The sequence below is a fragment of the Odontesthes bonariensis genome, chromosome 19, assembly GCF_027942865.1.
Source record: "Odontesthes bonariensis isolate fOdoBon6 chromosome 19, fOdoBon6.hap1, whole genome shotgun sequence".
NCBI lineage: Eukaryota > Metazoa > Chordata > Actinopteri > Atheriniformes > Atherinopsidae > Odontesthes > Odontesthes bonariensis.
In genome coordinates this window covers 12,430,470-12,446,989 of record NC_134524.1, presented here as the reverse complement: position 1 = coordinate 12,446,989, position 16,520 = coordinate 12,430,470, and the positions used below count along the sequence as shown (strand labels likewise).

Below are 16,520 nucleotides of genomic sequence, written 5' to 3'. Positions count from 1 at the left end.
ACATTGTTATTGCCTGTCACAACCCATCTCCTAATTAAGGGAATGCAGGTGAACATTCCACTCGTTTTGTTTCGTAGACGTAAAGAGCCCCTTAAACAACGCCTGTTTGACATGGTGAATTTGGATGGAGCTGTTTTTGCTTTGGAGGGTGCTTCTGGGATTTTGGTAAAAGTGTCTTGTCATGTGCCTGACAGTTTTGGTGTCTTGATAAAACAACATTCTTGATGGCAAACTCACACTGCAGCTCAGTGTTTTTTTTCTCCATCCTCTTCTGTCAACCCTTTCCCTCCTCCTTTTCTCAATGTGTCCATCTATTGCTGCCGTCCTCGCTCAGACCAGGAGGATGTGTTGATGGTGATACGATTCAAGCACTGCACCTTCAGGGTTGTTTTGATATCATCTGATATGACAGAAGACTCCAAACCCACAAACGATTCAGATGGTATTTGTGCTTTAAAGAAATGTATTAAGGATACTGTTAGTGTAAATTAAAGGTTGTATTTTCTTACTTAAGGAATACCCCTCAAATATTGACTCAAAGAAATTGCGACAAACCTGAATTGTTTTCATTCTTTAGATTTTTGCATTATGAGTCTGCCTTGAACTTTTGCTGCACCCTGTCCGAAAGTCCCGGCTCCTGCAAGGTGTGCAGGTCTAATCAGGCTCTGTTTGATGTGCAGAGGCAGCAGGCTTTACGTAGAAGCCAAGATCTCTTAGGACATTAAGAGGAGAGGCGAGGGAGGAGAGGAAGAGATTACTTCTGGTCTTTTTATAGAGGATCACTCCGTCTTGTTCTTTTTAGCTCACTCATTAGTTTTGCTTCCCCCTGGAGGGCGATTCTCCCGTTTTGTCTTTTACGAAGACCGAGGCTACTTCACGCACTTCGGTGAGAATCATGCCTGGCTATCACTTAACCAAATATCATTCAACAATCCCCAGTATTTCCATTGGTCTCAAGCCCCAGTCAGAAAGTGCTTGTGTGGTCGGAGCAGCTCCTGCTTCTGCAAGTGAGGAAGAAGAAGAAGAAGAAGAAGAAGAAAAAAAAAATGCACTGGAGAGGAAAGGGAGACAAATGAATAATGATTGCACACACTTTTGTTGGCAGTGAAGGCTGTGAAGCACATGACATGCCTTTTCTTGATTTTTCTTCCCCCAATTTCCTCCCTCCCTTTGGCTAGAACCTGCGAAATCAGACATCCTCCTGTGCCCGTCAAAAAATAACCAATGCTCTGCCACTCTCAGCTGGCTGTCAGGAAAGTTCACCTCCTGACAACCAGCGCGCGTGCCGAGATAATCAGAAGTTGTCAAATGTGAAGTGTCCTCTGCTTTTACTGAGAGTGTAGTTTGCGTTTGCCGGTCCAACATCAGAGCTTTGGCTGCGGCGTAGGTGTGCTAATGGCCTCTTCATCAACAAGGATCATTAAATAATGTCTGCGACCACATATTTGGCAGCAAAATTGTTGTTTAGCAGAGGAAAATGGAGATGCAAGAGAGCAGGGGCTTGTTGTCACTGCTGGCCAAATCAGTGGTGTGATGGAGGGCATCGCACACTTACATGACCTAGTATGATTATACATCATTTTCAAGTACACCCAGTGCTGTCTCTTTAAATATGCCAATGTGGTTCATAAAAATTTGATTTACATATTTGTTCTTCATATGCATATAGTCAGCTTCTCCGCCCCTTTGAAGGGAAGCACCCGTCTTATAAAAACACAGGCAGAGAAATTATTGATTTGCATCTGTTTATCTGGGATGAAACCGAGCGCCTCCCCCCTGTCAGTCCAGCAGACGATGTGTGAGGATCCCAAAGGTGCCATCACGCTCGTCTGTCCTTTTTTACAGTGTCTCTAAACCGTGGATAGGGGCAGCAATCTGTTTCTGCCCTCTCCTGAATTTTATTTACGGCCCAAGCCTGGCAATAAAGAACACAATTTATGGCTTACTTTTTAATTAGAAATAATGTCTTGTAGAGTTTAAGTGATGGATGGTTTAATCAATATATAGACTGTGGCTGGCCCGATGATAAACGTTGCTATTGACAGTGTGCAGAGTAGCCTAACTTAACACTTTGTCTTTCAAAGAAATATGGAGTGTTTTGTTTGCTGATGGGAACTGTACATTGCCTCTTTTCTCCTTCCATTTTATTGTCTCTTCCTACTCTGTCAACATTAATTTTCCCAGTAGGCTATGTTTTCTCCAAAGTGAATCAACGTCTGCTGTCACTCTGTATTTAGGTAATTATTTTACCTCGGTGAAAGAGTGTTGTGCTGTGTGCCACATTTCCTTGCTTTTAAATAAAATAATAGCAGAAGGTGGGTTTGTGTAAATGAAAACAGACAAGCTCATAGGATTACAAAAGAGATTTCCTTCGCTTTTTTTCCAAGGTTCAGAGAAAAGAGAGCTGAAGATTTTTATGTAGAATCATTAGATAGGAATCAAGTCAATGGGATTTGTTTCCTTGGGCTGCGATAACTGCTTAATATACAACGGAATGTCATTATGGTACTTGACAACTGAAGTTTATTTCTGAATGACTAAAACAGGGCCGTGCTGTGCATGTTTGCTGTCAAGACGGTGAAAAACTTTGATATGACAAAGGAGCAGTGTTCCAATTCTGTGCATCTGCTTGAAAAATAACCTTTTCAGCACGGATATCATGGTTGTGAGCAATGGTGTGTGGAACGTACAGTGTGCAAATTAAACTGTGTTGTTAAATTCAGTCTTAGCTGTTAGTCTCCATCCTCTAATACAAGCATAGCACAATCAAAATTTTCAGAAAGGCAAGACCTGATTGCCTGCATGGGCTATGTAAACTATGGACAGATAATGTGTATGGACCATGAGGAATTGATTAAACGAGAAGCCACAAGACTCATTTCAGGTTGAGAACACAGCAGAAGCAAGGCTGAGCAAGGAGCTGTAGCACTGAGTCCGCCAAGGGAGGCGGCAAGAAGCGTGCTTACTCACTGCCAGTCAAACAGAAGTGGAAGCAACTAGCCCTGGGAACACTGACCAAGCCTAGGAGCTAGCAGAACAAAATCTTGGCGGGGCCGACAGCATACCAAAGGCTTGCTTGGAAGCTGCTAGCTCAGGGAGTGCTGGACTAGATAGCTCTGGGAACAGAGCAAGCTCCTAGACTTAGCCGCTTTCATGGCTTCCAGTCAGCTTGTGCTGCGGCTCCTCGCTTGGCCTTGCTTCAGTCGTGTGCTACAGATCCTGGCAGCTGGACTATGTCTGGGAGCGAAGGACTTGCCAGCAGCTCTTAGCCACTTCTTGATAATGAAAAGCATAAAAAGTGAATACATTGTCATTTTGCAACAATGTTCATGCATACAGCCTTGTGTAATTCCTCCTACTTTTTTTGAGAATCACATATTTTGCAATGATGTGTGTGTATGTATATATATGTGTATATATATGCACTTCTGCAGGAGCTTTAGTTTTACAAATTAGGGCGTAAATTAGAATTTTAGTCCTATGTATTCTCATGTGGAACTTCTTTATGCCAACCCGGTGGTGTATGTTATCCAAGCTCTGGTAAAAGTTAATATAGTTAATAATTGCTCACGCTACGAAACGGTGACAGAATGTGAATTGTGTTAGAGCCGTTAGATTTCTGTATCCTTCTTCCACAATCATAGATTGATGATGGCATCATGATGCTTGTTTTTACAACCCAGACCACCTACCTGAAAGGCGACTCTAATAAAAAGGATAATCTTATCCATATGTGAACAAACACCATCATAGTATCACCTGTCCTCTAAGACGAACCACAAGGCTGCTCTTTCTCATTGATCAGTGTTGCATTCACTGCCTAGGGCAGGTGGAGGCCTTGATAATGGCTCTATGCTTTGTGCTCATGGTCTCTGGAATAGAATAACCATGCATGACATGGAGCCCGTGGTATAAGTCCTCTCGTCAATGGTTAACTGTTCTGCGGTGATTGAAAGCATCTGGGCTCTGTCGCAACTGACCGCTCTCCTGAAGATCTTGACCTGAGTATGTTCCTTCACCGGCACCCAACCACCCCCGCCCCGATAGCCTAATTTCTTCTCCTTTCTCCATTCCCTCGTTGTGCTGGCATGTATTAGCTTATCTGCTCCCTTTGTGAAACATAAGCTTGTAGATAAGTAGTGTATTGGGCTGGGTTATTCATGTCTGTCTTGTTCATTCCTCGGTATCTTCTAATTTCCCCAGAAACCTGTTTCCCAGACTGCAGGTGGCCCGTGTCGTAACACGGACAGCAGGCCTGATCTATCCTGAACAAACATAGACATTTTGTCACCACTGCTTCTTTTGTATTCTACGAGTGCTGGTAATGCCCCAGTATGTGTGTGCACCGCAAGTGTACACATGACTAATCTCAGAGACGTTGTAAAAACATACCACTGATTGGTATGTAGCATTAGCCAGGATTAACTATGGAGTCAGGAATTATTCATTTGTTCTGTTTGCACCTCTTCGGTCGTTGTTGACTGACAAATGGCATGCACAAAGCAAACAGAATCATATGGGGATTTTTAACAGCGATTACCACAGATATTTGCAGTTGTTCTATGTTGTGGAAACATGTTTGGCCTTAAGCAAACTTTTGGTCGTTTTGTTTTTTTGTTTTTGTCAAAGCCTGACTGAGTTCTTGCAATTCCATTCCACAATACAGTATAGTTTAAGGGAGAAAGTGTGCTTTTACTAACATGAGTAAGAACAATGCCCTGAAACATCAACTGGCTCTGTTTCCTGGTTGAGGTCATTGCTGACCGTGATCACTGTTCTGGGCAAGTAATTAGGAATTAGAGCATGGCATGACCCTCAGGATGTTATCCATGGTTAATGAACACCTGGAAATGGTGAGAAGCTTGTGCTTCTGCATCAAGACTTTTGAACTTCTGTTGCCTCTGTGGAAAGAATTAAAAAAAAAAAAAAAGAGTAGAGTTACAAAGTATTATTTCCTAAACAGATCTTCAACAGTTTAAAGGGTTGGGATCCTTATTGCACAGGTGATCTATGGTATAATGCAATATGCGCTGAAACTCAATAATCACAGATTAAATCTAATACGGTTCCACCCTTTGCTAATGAAATGCATCGCAAACCCATTTAGCTTTTTTGACTCTTTAATAATTTGATAATTCTCAAACATTTGCCGGACCATTAAGTAGCAATAGTTGATTTTATTGACATTACATCCAATCATTTCTTGAAATAATTAAGTGCACAATATCAGAATCTACATCAGCTGGTTATCACTAGTATTCTTTTTGTGTCGGCAGAACAAAGATGTCATAGTTTGTGTGAATAGCAGCACAGGTGTCGTTTGGGTTTCACAGCTAAAAATACAGATCCGGAAAAAAATACATGAACATGTCGTCTTAAAAAAAGCAAAAGACCAATTTAACCGATAATTCTAATATTGCTTTTCTGATGCACCTGGTGTGTTCATTCAGGGTGTCTAAGGTTTTATTTCTTCCATAACACCCAGATCTGCTCTTGTCTGGCATATCGTAATCATTTGGCCCGATGCCTTGATTCGAATTGGTGAATTGTGACACTCGGAGTGGGCAGAGTATGATGCATCTGCTGACAGGCCGCATTATTTTACCAACTGCTTTTTGCAGGTCACAGTGCATTGGAGAAGGTATGGTGTTTTTTCTCCTTCTGTCTGTGTTGGCAGTGAGTATGCCCCAGTGCACAGAGTCCCTAGATGCAGTCTGGCAGGCCTAGTGAATCATCTTCCCGACACAGGTGGGGGAAATACAACAGCGGGATTGGCAGTCCAAAGGTGGCATCAGGCTCGCGCTTGAGTGAGGTGTTTGCCTTTCTTTCTCTGGAAATGACGACATGTCATGTTTTTTCATGCAGTAGAGGGAAAGTTCTTGGGTAAGTTTATATTTTTCTCCGCACTTAAAAAGAGTATGATGCAGCAGATTTTTATGAATAGATGAAGGCTTTTACACAGGTGGGACTCTTAGGACTGGGTATTCCTGTGTTTGCACTTATATTTCTTCCGCTGGGAATTTGTTTCTCCCGCATTTTTCATTTGTATGTTGAGAGGCTGTTTCATCTGAGCTCTAGTAAGAAGCCAGTAACAAGGGCCACTGATCAAAGACAGGATCCTCGGGGCCAACAAGGGCCCAGCTTGAGCAGAAGATGTCTCCCGTCTTTGTTAGCGCCTTGGTTAATGCTGTCCTTATTTAACCAGTTCTGCCTAATGACTCGCGTTGGTGTTGGATACCCGGGATCGCTTTTCATCTCCTTTGTGTGAGGAACATTGGACAGAATGTGAAACGCCAGGGATATCTTGTTCCTCTCTGACACTCTTATTGTGCTCCTCTGTGAATTTCTGGCCAGAAAAATCCCTTTCACAGTAATTGGATGTGAAAGAAACACTTGTGCTTGGCTATTGTCTACAGAGTACAGTCTTGCATTCGGGCCAGTGGTTAAACAAGCCAAGAGTGAGACCAGAGAGGGATATAGACAGAACAGGGTGTGGTGGTGATGGTGGGTGAGGACTCCACAGTAACTAGACAGTGTGTAAGGAAAAAGACAAAGAAGAAAAAACCCTGGGGGAAAAAAAGGGCACAAAATGAGAAGCACAGCACAAAATCATTTGCAGTGCATGTGAGAGGAAACACTTGGGGATTTGAATATGAGGTGGACAAAAAAAATGTCGGTTTAAGAGAAATGGCCGACTTGGATCCAGATTTTTCATATGGTGTGCGGGAGATTGATTGAAAGATTTGGTGGGCCTAATTGTGCTCTGCCATCTGCCCAAGTTACAGAACCTGCCAGGCATGTGACAGTTTCCAACAGGCTCACTGATGAGCAGATGTGTGCAGGACTTTGTGTATGTGTTTATTTAAGCCCGCCAGTCTCTCTTTACCTTGTGATCACATCTTTTTTTTTTTTTTTTGTTCAAGAATTAAAACAGAGCAGTCATAATATAAGAGGCCTAACATGCAAATCTGTATTGTGAAAGCTCTTCTTTTACATAATGAAATCTACCGAAGGGTGGCACTGCTTTTGTGGACTTCATCACTTTGGGCCCGATCGATAATAAAGACGTGGATATCGTTTCTGTCAGAATGGCTCTTGATATGACATATGCGATCATCTCGGAGTGAATTTCCATAAATCAATCATCCGTTTCCCCGTTGGTTTCCACAATGAAACAGATTGCCTGTGGAGTTAGACAAAGGAAACTAACAAAATGCTATTCACAAGATGTGCATACATTTATCCTGCAAATTCATTCAGTATTCAGTGAGATGGCCATGGAGGGAAGTTTTCTAAACAGAAGCAGAGGTAACACCAGTCCACTGAGATATGTCATTTTTAAGTTAAAAGGAATACTTTGACATTTTTGTGAAATAGGCTTTGTTGGTTTCCTTGCTGACATTTCCATGAAAAGATCATATTGCAAATAGGAAGCTGCTATCAAATGATTTTCAAGTATGTTGGGCTATGTACAGAAACGGCAATTATCTTTTGAAACTAAATGAGATATGTGTTAAGCAACTTAACCGCTGTAGACAGTCTCAATGCTATTGAACAGTCACTCTTCTCTACATTTGAATACTGAGCTTTGAACATGGACATTTTTCATGTTAAAAAAGGGCTTAAAAAGCTGCTACTATAAAGCAAGACTGTGTCAATTCTCAACTTTTTTTCTAATTGGAATTTTAAAGCTGCAGTCGGCAGGTTTTCAAAATTACGAGTCTAAAGTCGGAAAATTCGAACTGATACAACTTTCAGGTCCCTCCCCCAACCTCTAACAAGCTCCGAATCGCGCCCCAAACCCCTCCCCCTCTGTGGACGAGGTTGTGCACGTGAGTTCACACCAGTGTGAGCGCACACAAGCTGGGCCAGACTCACGCTCAGCAGCGTGTGCACAAGCTGTAATTGACAGGTAGGATTCCTCCACCCTAACTTGATTGGTTAAAAACAGCCGGGAGCGCTCGATTTTTGCAAGCATGATTACAGGCTTCAGAGGGAGCTACAGATTTCGTTATTTTTCCTAAACAGCCTATTTAATATTCTACTTCCAGAATCCCATGACAGTTCAAGCTAATATGACAAAAAAAAAGTTGCCGACCGCAGCTTTAATACCTTTTTGAATCGAAGCAGAGCTCATGTTCCTTAAACAGCAACTTAAAAATGTTTAGGTGAATGCCTAAAATAACAAGTAATAAGTCAGTGTGTTATTATTTCTGGACATAACTGCTCATCACAGTTAGATGGTAAATCATAATATAACAAAACATTTGAAAATATCCCCTTTAATGTGGGTGAAACAGTAAGATAGTTAGGTAAGGACCCTAATTGTCTAAGTCTGTCTGCTTGAAACCAAATTCATGCATTTAAAACTACACCATGTCAGGTGTGAGTCAGGTGTTATATTGACTGCTATTTTTGGTGTGGTATGCAGTGTACAGTTACTGGCACATTAGAACTCACCAGTATCACTGAATCCTTCGAATTCTCGAGTTGTTCCTTGCATCTAAAATGTCCCATTGATGGATAATGGCAAACAACAAAACTTGCAGATTGTTCCAGTGAAACGAGTGACGCTAACCCACTTAAGGATGGCCTGGTCGTCTGACCCAAAATCCCAGCTAATGTTGAGAACATGTCAAATATCTCTTTCCACTCCCCATTCCTCCTATTCCAGTGAGGAGAAGTGCAGCTTGCATTCATTGTCATTACGGTACAATTTGTGTGACTTACTGTATATCTGTTTTAATGTAGTTGTTCCATTTATTCCATAATTTATGCAGGGCCAGTTGTGGCCTGGCAACAAATGCTTCGTGACTCCATACAGGCCCATGGCCCGGGGCTGGTCGCTCTGCTATAGAGTGCATAAAACAAATTAAAGGAAGCCACAGCTCACCACTCTCTACTTTCAGGTACAAAAAAGGATATCAGATTCACCTGAAACTGGACTCCTCTGTCTTGCCAAAGGGGGACACCATGCAGATTAGCAAATAAGGTAATTGCATTTTCATGTGAAATCACCAACAGCTTTCCCTCTGCTGTTTTGCTCAGGCCAGGAGTTTGATTTAGCTTCAGTTTGTTTGACATCCAAGTCTCTTAAATCACCGATATTATTACCATAAACTATAAATTATAAGGCCATAGATTTATAGCCTTTTTGCATTATTTTAAAAAGATCATATTTCAGTGCTAATATAAGTAAAAGCCAGATGTTCTGTAGTCAGTTTATGGCGAGAGATAGACACAGCGTCCAAGATTTCCGTTCATTGCTTCATATAAAATCCAGCTCAACTCTGCCATCCAACAATTTAACAGCCTCATTCATCGAGTTATCAAGCCCCAGTATCGAGAGCAACAATGATCAAACGCACGTAACATGACAATAAAGCAAGTCACTGATAATTTACATTCCAGGACTAAGTTTTAATCGGTGCCAGTCTCTGTGAGCAATGTAACAAAACAGTTTTTGGTGAAGATGTCGGAAATGTTTGAACTACTATGCTACAAAAAAAAGAAAAAAAGAAGTGTAGAGTGTACTAAAATGTTATGTCAATGATTGTCATATTTGCCTCCTCTTGTTCCCGACTCATTTCTCCTTTCCCATATTTGGGGACTGTAGACAGGGGACATCAGCATGCGTTTCATATTCTGCATGCTCATATCCCCAAGTCCCTTTTGTAATTATTATTCAGTAGATGCACTGCTTGGCACAAGGACAAAAGTTTGCATAATTTATGCAAGCCCGTCATCAATTTTTGAAAAATGGCCCCGGCCTTTTCTTGTGCTTTTAACTAAATAGATGCACGTCAGCCTGGACATAAAACGGGTGCTAGGAAGAGAGAAAACTTTATTTTATATCTTTACCTAAACTTTGAACCAGTGCAGACTTTAGAGAGCAGATTGAGGTTGCTTTGTCCAGCTGAAATACATTTATTTTACTTGTTCTCCTGAGTCTGCTCCTCTCCCACTGGGATAAGGCCTCTGCAGTACGTGAAAAAATGTAAAAATAATTCTCTGAAAGGCACTTTTTCTTCTTCCCCGTGAAGTAAGCCTCTTAGATAAAGTATTTGGAGATGAGCTGAGTTTGATAACAGAGCACTGCTCATCTGGAGGTGTCCCCGAGGGCTCTCACCCGAAGTCTTAGGAGTTATTTTCAGCAGTCAGGTGAAAATAAAGGCACTTGCGACTCCATATCCCAAGAGAGAACTATATTTACTTTATTGAAGATGAGGACAATGTCGATAAACTCCAGTTATTGTGAACCTCTACGCTTCTCTTCTCCATACATCCTACTTTCCATTCATTTCCCCCATAATGATGGTAAATGTTTTTCCATTGCTTTTTGCAATGGTTTGGATTTCAGCAATCTGTTAGTTGGGTATTGTAATCTATTTCTGTTCTCAGACCATAGAGGGGATATTGGATGTACTTTTTCTGGTTCTTTTGTTTTGATGGTATAAAGATGGAAATTTGGCATTTGTTGTTTAGTTCTCAAATAGGCTATCTTTAGTGGACAGGCAGCCATTATGCAGAATTCTGGAGGTAAATGGTATGATTGAATAAGCAGCCTTTTGGCTTTGTTGCATCTTCTTTTGTTCTTTGGAGTATAATAATAAACATAAAATGCTATGCTTTTCTCCTCCAATCTTAAGTCTGTTGCACAGAATTCCTTGGACATTTTAATCTCCAAAATGTTATTTTATTTTATTTATTTTATTTTTTTATGGTGGTTTTTGATTTCTTTTTTTTAAATAAAGCAATAATCCTTGCATACAGTAAGCTGTATTCAGATAGGCTACATCCTAAGAGGTAATACATTTTTAGATTGTTTGACAGTTTTTATCAATCTTGCTGGTTGTTCACATAGCATCTCTTTAAAGAAACTTGAGATTCATGGTCTGCTCTGCTGCTACAGTAAAGACACTTAAAGCGGGCAATGTTTCCAAGCAGAACCAAGCTCATCAGTTCATATTACTTTTCTCTCCATGCAGACTTATCGTCTCCATTTAAACCTGCTGTTTGCATCTGTGCAACCAATCAATAACTCAGCAGAGTGTGTTATTTGCATGGAAACTACTGCAGAGAAGACAAAATGCTGGAGTGTTTAAAGGAAGGTGCAGCACAACATACTTAATAGGGATACTCGACAACTGTACTCTATTCGATTTAAAAAATCGACTCAAATAAAAACACAAACAGGGAATTTAGGACTTCATATACTCTGCATTGCAAAATCAAAAGTGAGAATGATGCAGAACGATTTAAAACAGGTTTTCGAGCAGAATTGGAGCACAAGTACTTTTTATTCCTTTTTCTGAATGTGAACAGATTGATGAGCTTTGCTTGGGGGTTAGGGGACTCTTGGGATATATATTGCTCGATGCTCCATAACGAGCAGCTCTAAAGCTAGGATTTTTGCCAAGATTTCAGGATCCTACAAAGACAACAACAAGGCACATCACTCTCATACCCCTGACCTGTAGAGCCACGGAACATGAATACATCCATATTAACACTTTACAGACTTAACTAATATCCAACTCACTCTAACCATCTACTGCAGTGTTATTTATAGAGCTTAACATTTATTATAGTGTAAGAACTTCTGTGGAGACAGTGATGGAAGATGTTGAATGCCCAACTCTATTTTGCAGTGAGCTTCGCTCCGAGATGAACAATAATAAGTCACTTTAGCAATATAGATTCTCATAGCCCACAAGTGAGAGATGAGCCAGTGTTTGTAACCTTTGCAGAGGTCTTCGTGAGGAATACACTTGAAAATACTGGAAGCAATAGCTTGAGGATACATTTCTGATGAGCCTTTTCTTTTCTCATCTACCAGAGACAGCTTGAGTTTATCCCTTTGTCTGTCAGTTTACACACAACACTGAACAGTTGATATGAAGCCATATGGTACGTTGAACCTTCACACTACAGTTTTTCTTTCTCACACTAGCATGAGGTCCATCGTATTTATAATTCATGTCGCGGAAGGGTGAGCTTCACAATGTAGGCAAGTCATTATATGCATATTTAAACAATTCAACATCCTCCAAACTGGAGTGCCTTGTTTCTGATAATTCACCAAGGTTATCTAATTTCTTCTCTTGCTGTTTGAAAGTGTGACCCAGGAAATGTTGCTCTATTAGAAAGCAGTGATGGATAAATAGCTGTGCACATCTATAATAAAGGAAAACTGAGACTGCAGGGGCTAAATAATTTTATTTTCAATCACTCAAATATGGCACCTTACTGAAATTTAAAACCCAGTGTTTGAATTTCTTTCTTTTCTTCTCTTTTTTCTTTTTTGTATCATTTGCAAATCTTAAACTTAAGATTAAACATCATCAGTCAATATGTTTGTCTGAAGTTGATGTATGGTCTTAGCCTTTGTTTCCTGTTTTACACAAAGTCTATATGAGTACATATATGAGCTCCATACATTCATGTTTCCCACACTCAATTTAGCACGAGTTTCAGACCTTGGCGTAATAACAGTGCTCTGGTGTTTCATGTGCAGGTCATGTGGTCTACGTGGTGCGATGTGCCTGGGCTACACGAGAACGAAGACGTCCTCTGACTTTGCGCCTGGTGTGCTTTGATTACAGCTGCGCAGTTGTGAAATTGTGTTTCAAGGATAAGAAAATGGCATATATGAGCTTCTCAGAACAGAAGAAAGGCGGGAAATAAACTAATCCAGCCTGAGGTTATGGCCTCTACACCCGTCCCCCTACTTGCTGTCTAGCATTTTGTTCTCATTCGTCATCATGCAGTTTACAATCAGTGCCTTTACATGCTCTTAAGTAACCTGGTTACAGGCAGCCTTTTCTAGCCACCTGATTCCTTGCAATAATGAAAAACCTGGGCACTCTAATTAGGTTATGGGATTACAAGATTTTGCATAATGTGATTTTTGCGGTAACCAGATTTTTTTTCTGAGTAATCTGGTTACTCAAATGCACTTTAATGTGAGCACCTAATCAGAAGGAGAGTCTTGGATAAACTCTTAATGGCTGCATTCATGGTGTTCTGCTGAAACAGACTGAAGCCTGGGGGGGGCTGTTCCTCACTGGTTGCGTCAGAGTTTGGAATTGCTTTTGTGTGAAGCTGGTTAGTAGTTAATCTAAGATTAGACTTTGAGAAAAACCAACAGATGCAACCCTGTTTTTCATAAAGTTGGCTTGGGTTTCTCAAGTGTAATTTGCAGAAGGACAATAAGGAGTGAGGTACGAGCTGCTAACATTTCATAGATTTCATCCAGAACCTGAAACGCTTCGCGCTGCCACTGGAGCACATGTGCTTCTCTATAGGTTCATACATTTATTTGGAGTCTACTCCAAGAGGTTTATATGCTGTAATGCTCACAAGCATGTTATTTATCTTATGATCAGATGTAAATTATTACGGTACTGTTCCGTTGCAATATCCTGAAAGTTTTAGCACTCAGTTTTAGCTCCTCTTCAAGGACCCCTGGAAAAGCCTCACTCTGCCCTGATTTATCAGCTGAAAAATAATTCTTTGAAGTGTTCTCTACTAATGGAAGTAATCCTGTAGCAATGCTCAGTTAAACAGTGATTGCTGGAGATATTCACGATCGTCTCTGCATAATCATCATAACTGTCTTTTATTCTAAAGAATGGAAAAACTCCTAGAAATGTCAAGTTTGTGATAAAGCTGACTGACTCCTTCATTTTTTCTCCTTTTAATTTCATCTTATTAAGCATCTGTCTTGTGCTTTAGACAGGCATGTCTACCATGCGTGATTTTTGTTGAGAAAACCTGAAAAGTTCCAATAAGTGTCTGTTTTTCTTTATAAGAGCTGTGCGAAATATGGAATTATGAGTGAACTGAAGTGATCCCTTTGAAAGCTCTAAACAGGAGGAAAGCCTGGATTACAAACAAAGATGTTTCAGGCACCTGATTGCTCCATTAGGAACCAAATCAGTTTGTCAATTCAATTATCCTAGTTCATCATAGTGCAGATAAACATTGTTCAATTTATTCTTTCCCCAACTGCTTTGTGTGTGCTTTTTTTTTTTTTTTTTTTTATTGTTTTTGTAATATCAGACTTATATCCCCACACAGCCCAATTCAACATGTAAGTCGATTCAAAAGTCAAAACACCTGGTGTATTGAGCAACGATCGTAAAGCTCTGAGTAGACATTTGAAATTACTGCCTTAATTCTTTAATTCCTCCTTGATCGACAATTAGAAGCATCATATGCAGCAATTGCTGTCAAAACATCCAATGAACTAATCAAGCACACACAAGCTAATCTTAATAAGAAAGTTATGAATACTGAAATGTGCCAAAACTGAATTAATACCTGCAATACACATTTCTGCATGCCTTATCCCCACGCTTACTCACAGAGCTTTGTCAAGGGAGACACTAAGAGACTGTTGTCATCAGTGTGCACAGAGGAAATCGCTCAAATGCACTGAGTTATTGGTACCATTTGCACTGAGCATTAGTGCATGGATACAAGCTTGGATCACTGAGGTGTGCTTCAGTCTGAATAATGATTTGAAGAGTCAGACTGAACAGGGGACATTTCTCCGTGTCACTTCACTTAACACATGCCCTTTCCATCGCAGTGACAGGTCTCTGATTTTGACAGATTGTCTGCAGAGAAAAAGTTGTGGATGTGTCTTGTGTGCTGTTGTCCATACCAAAAACTAAATTTAAGCCAGTATGTAGTTGGTATTTGGATATGGAACTAAACTGCACTGTGTTAAAGTAAGAACCAGTATCACTCGACTGCCCTCTGATGTCAGTCCGGTTATATTTATTTAATTGTAGTTTAATCATCCTATCCACCTCATTCTCTGTATCCAATTTGAGCAACTATTGATAGAATTAAATTGCATTAGCCATGGGAATATATACATACAAAAAATATGTTTGGGCTGATGCTGGGTTCAGCTTTGGGGAGTATGCAAGGTCAAAGTACATGCTGCTCATATGCAGATAAGGCAGCTGTGATTGGAGCAGAAGTGATTGCAATTCACGCTGACGGGCTTTTTCGTCACGCAGTTCAGACAACAGGAACACAGCGGTACACGTTTTCATCATCAGTTTCTTCTAAGAGTCGCTGACTGATTTGTCAAACAACAAAAGACAGGGTTGTTTAAATTGGAGTTTTTTCTTTCTCTGTGTGAATGCAGTCCCGTTTTTCAAGCAATTACAGTGCTGGTTTAGAATTACTGGCATTAGATTGCATGAACAGAATCTTTAGCAGTAAGTGAGAATTAACCAATTCTGAATGAGATTAATTAATAGATTCTCTATTAAATAAGTGTCCAAAGTTATTGCAAAACTACAATTTATGAAAATAAAACCTCAAAAATGATCCTTGAAACAATTATTTTTTAGCCGTTTGTGGACCCAGTGGCAACAACGACCGGTGCCTAAGCCATTCCTGTGGACATTTAGAAGGTAATTTCTGTCACTCTTCCATTTTTATTAGCTTTGGATTTAGTTTAGGATTCACTACTGGCCAGTTTACCAGCCTCATCTTCTCCTTTTCAGCCAATCTTCTGTGCTGCTGTAAATGTGCTTTGGGGCCTTGTCTTGCTGAAAGGAAAGAGCTGAAAGACCTCTTACCTAAATTTCTGACACTAGGTTGCACATCTAGCTCTAAAATGTCTCGCTGATCTCTGCCAGTCTTTGATACATTCAACACCTCCAATACTACAGGCAGCAAAGAGCGTCACAGCATGGTAGAAACTTCACTATGTCGGGTGTTCTTTTCCTGGTGGGCTTAATTTTGTCAACTGTAACCAAACTAATGCACAGCATTCACAGGGAGCTCCGGTTTGGCTGCCTCTCTCCTGAAAACATTATCTAGGACCTAGACGGACTGAAACTGAAAGTTTTTGCAGACATTAGTCTTGCTTTTTTTTCTTTTTCATTCAACAGCGGTTTCCTTTTTGGCCTTTGCCCATGGAGCTCACACTTGGTGTAGTGCATGAAATAATGGGCCAAGACTACCACCCCAGATGTTTTAGGTCAGCCTGAAATTTTAAAAAAATACATCCAAGATCTATCTCTTTGACCAAAGCTTGTGGCTATCTGCGTTTATTACACATGTGTGTATATATATATATATATATATATATATATATATATATTTTTTTTAATTTACCCCATTGGGGGATGAATAAAGTATTTTTCTATTCTATTCTATTCTATTCTATTCTATTCTATTCTATATGATTTTTAAATTGTGTAAAAACACAAGCAATATGACAGTCCGTCTTGCTACTCTCTTTAATGGGTCCCAAATACTTTTCATTTATTAATAGAAAAAAAAAAAATTTAGTAGCATTTCGCAGACATTACTCAAACAGGTGTAGATTCAGTATTAGTTGGAGACTGTTTCTAGTTGCATATTGACACACATTTGGTGCTGTGGTGAGTGTTCACAGCAGCTGGATGTTGTGCAATTCATATAATTTCAATATTTCCTGGACAGAACGTTATGGAACACAAGTAATTTCAGACTTGTGCTGCACAGGC

General features: G+C 40.2%; 1 protein-coding gene across 9 annotated transcripts in view; it reads left to right on the top strand.

Moving 5' to 3' along the window:
• LOC142369539 (adhesion G protein-coupled receptor L3) overlaps positions 1-16,520 on the top strand; it is a 215,222-nt gene that overhangs the window by 29,959 nt on the left and 168,743 nt on the right. Inside the window, exon 1 of one of the 9 annotated variants that reach the window (XM_075451886.1) lies at positions 8,913-8,992. The exons of the other annotated variants lie outside the window; for them this stretch is intronic. The gene's annotated coding sequence lies outside the window, so the exon portion shown is untranslated. Of the gene's footprint in view, positions 1-8,912; positions 8,993-16,520 lie in introns of those variants that run through there. 9 annotated transcript variants of the gene reach the window in all.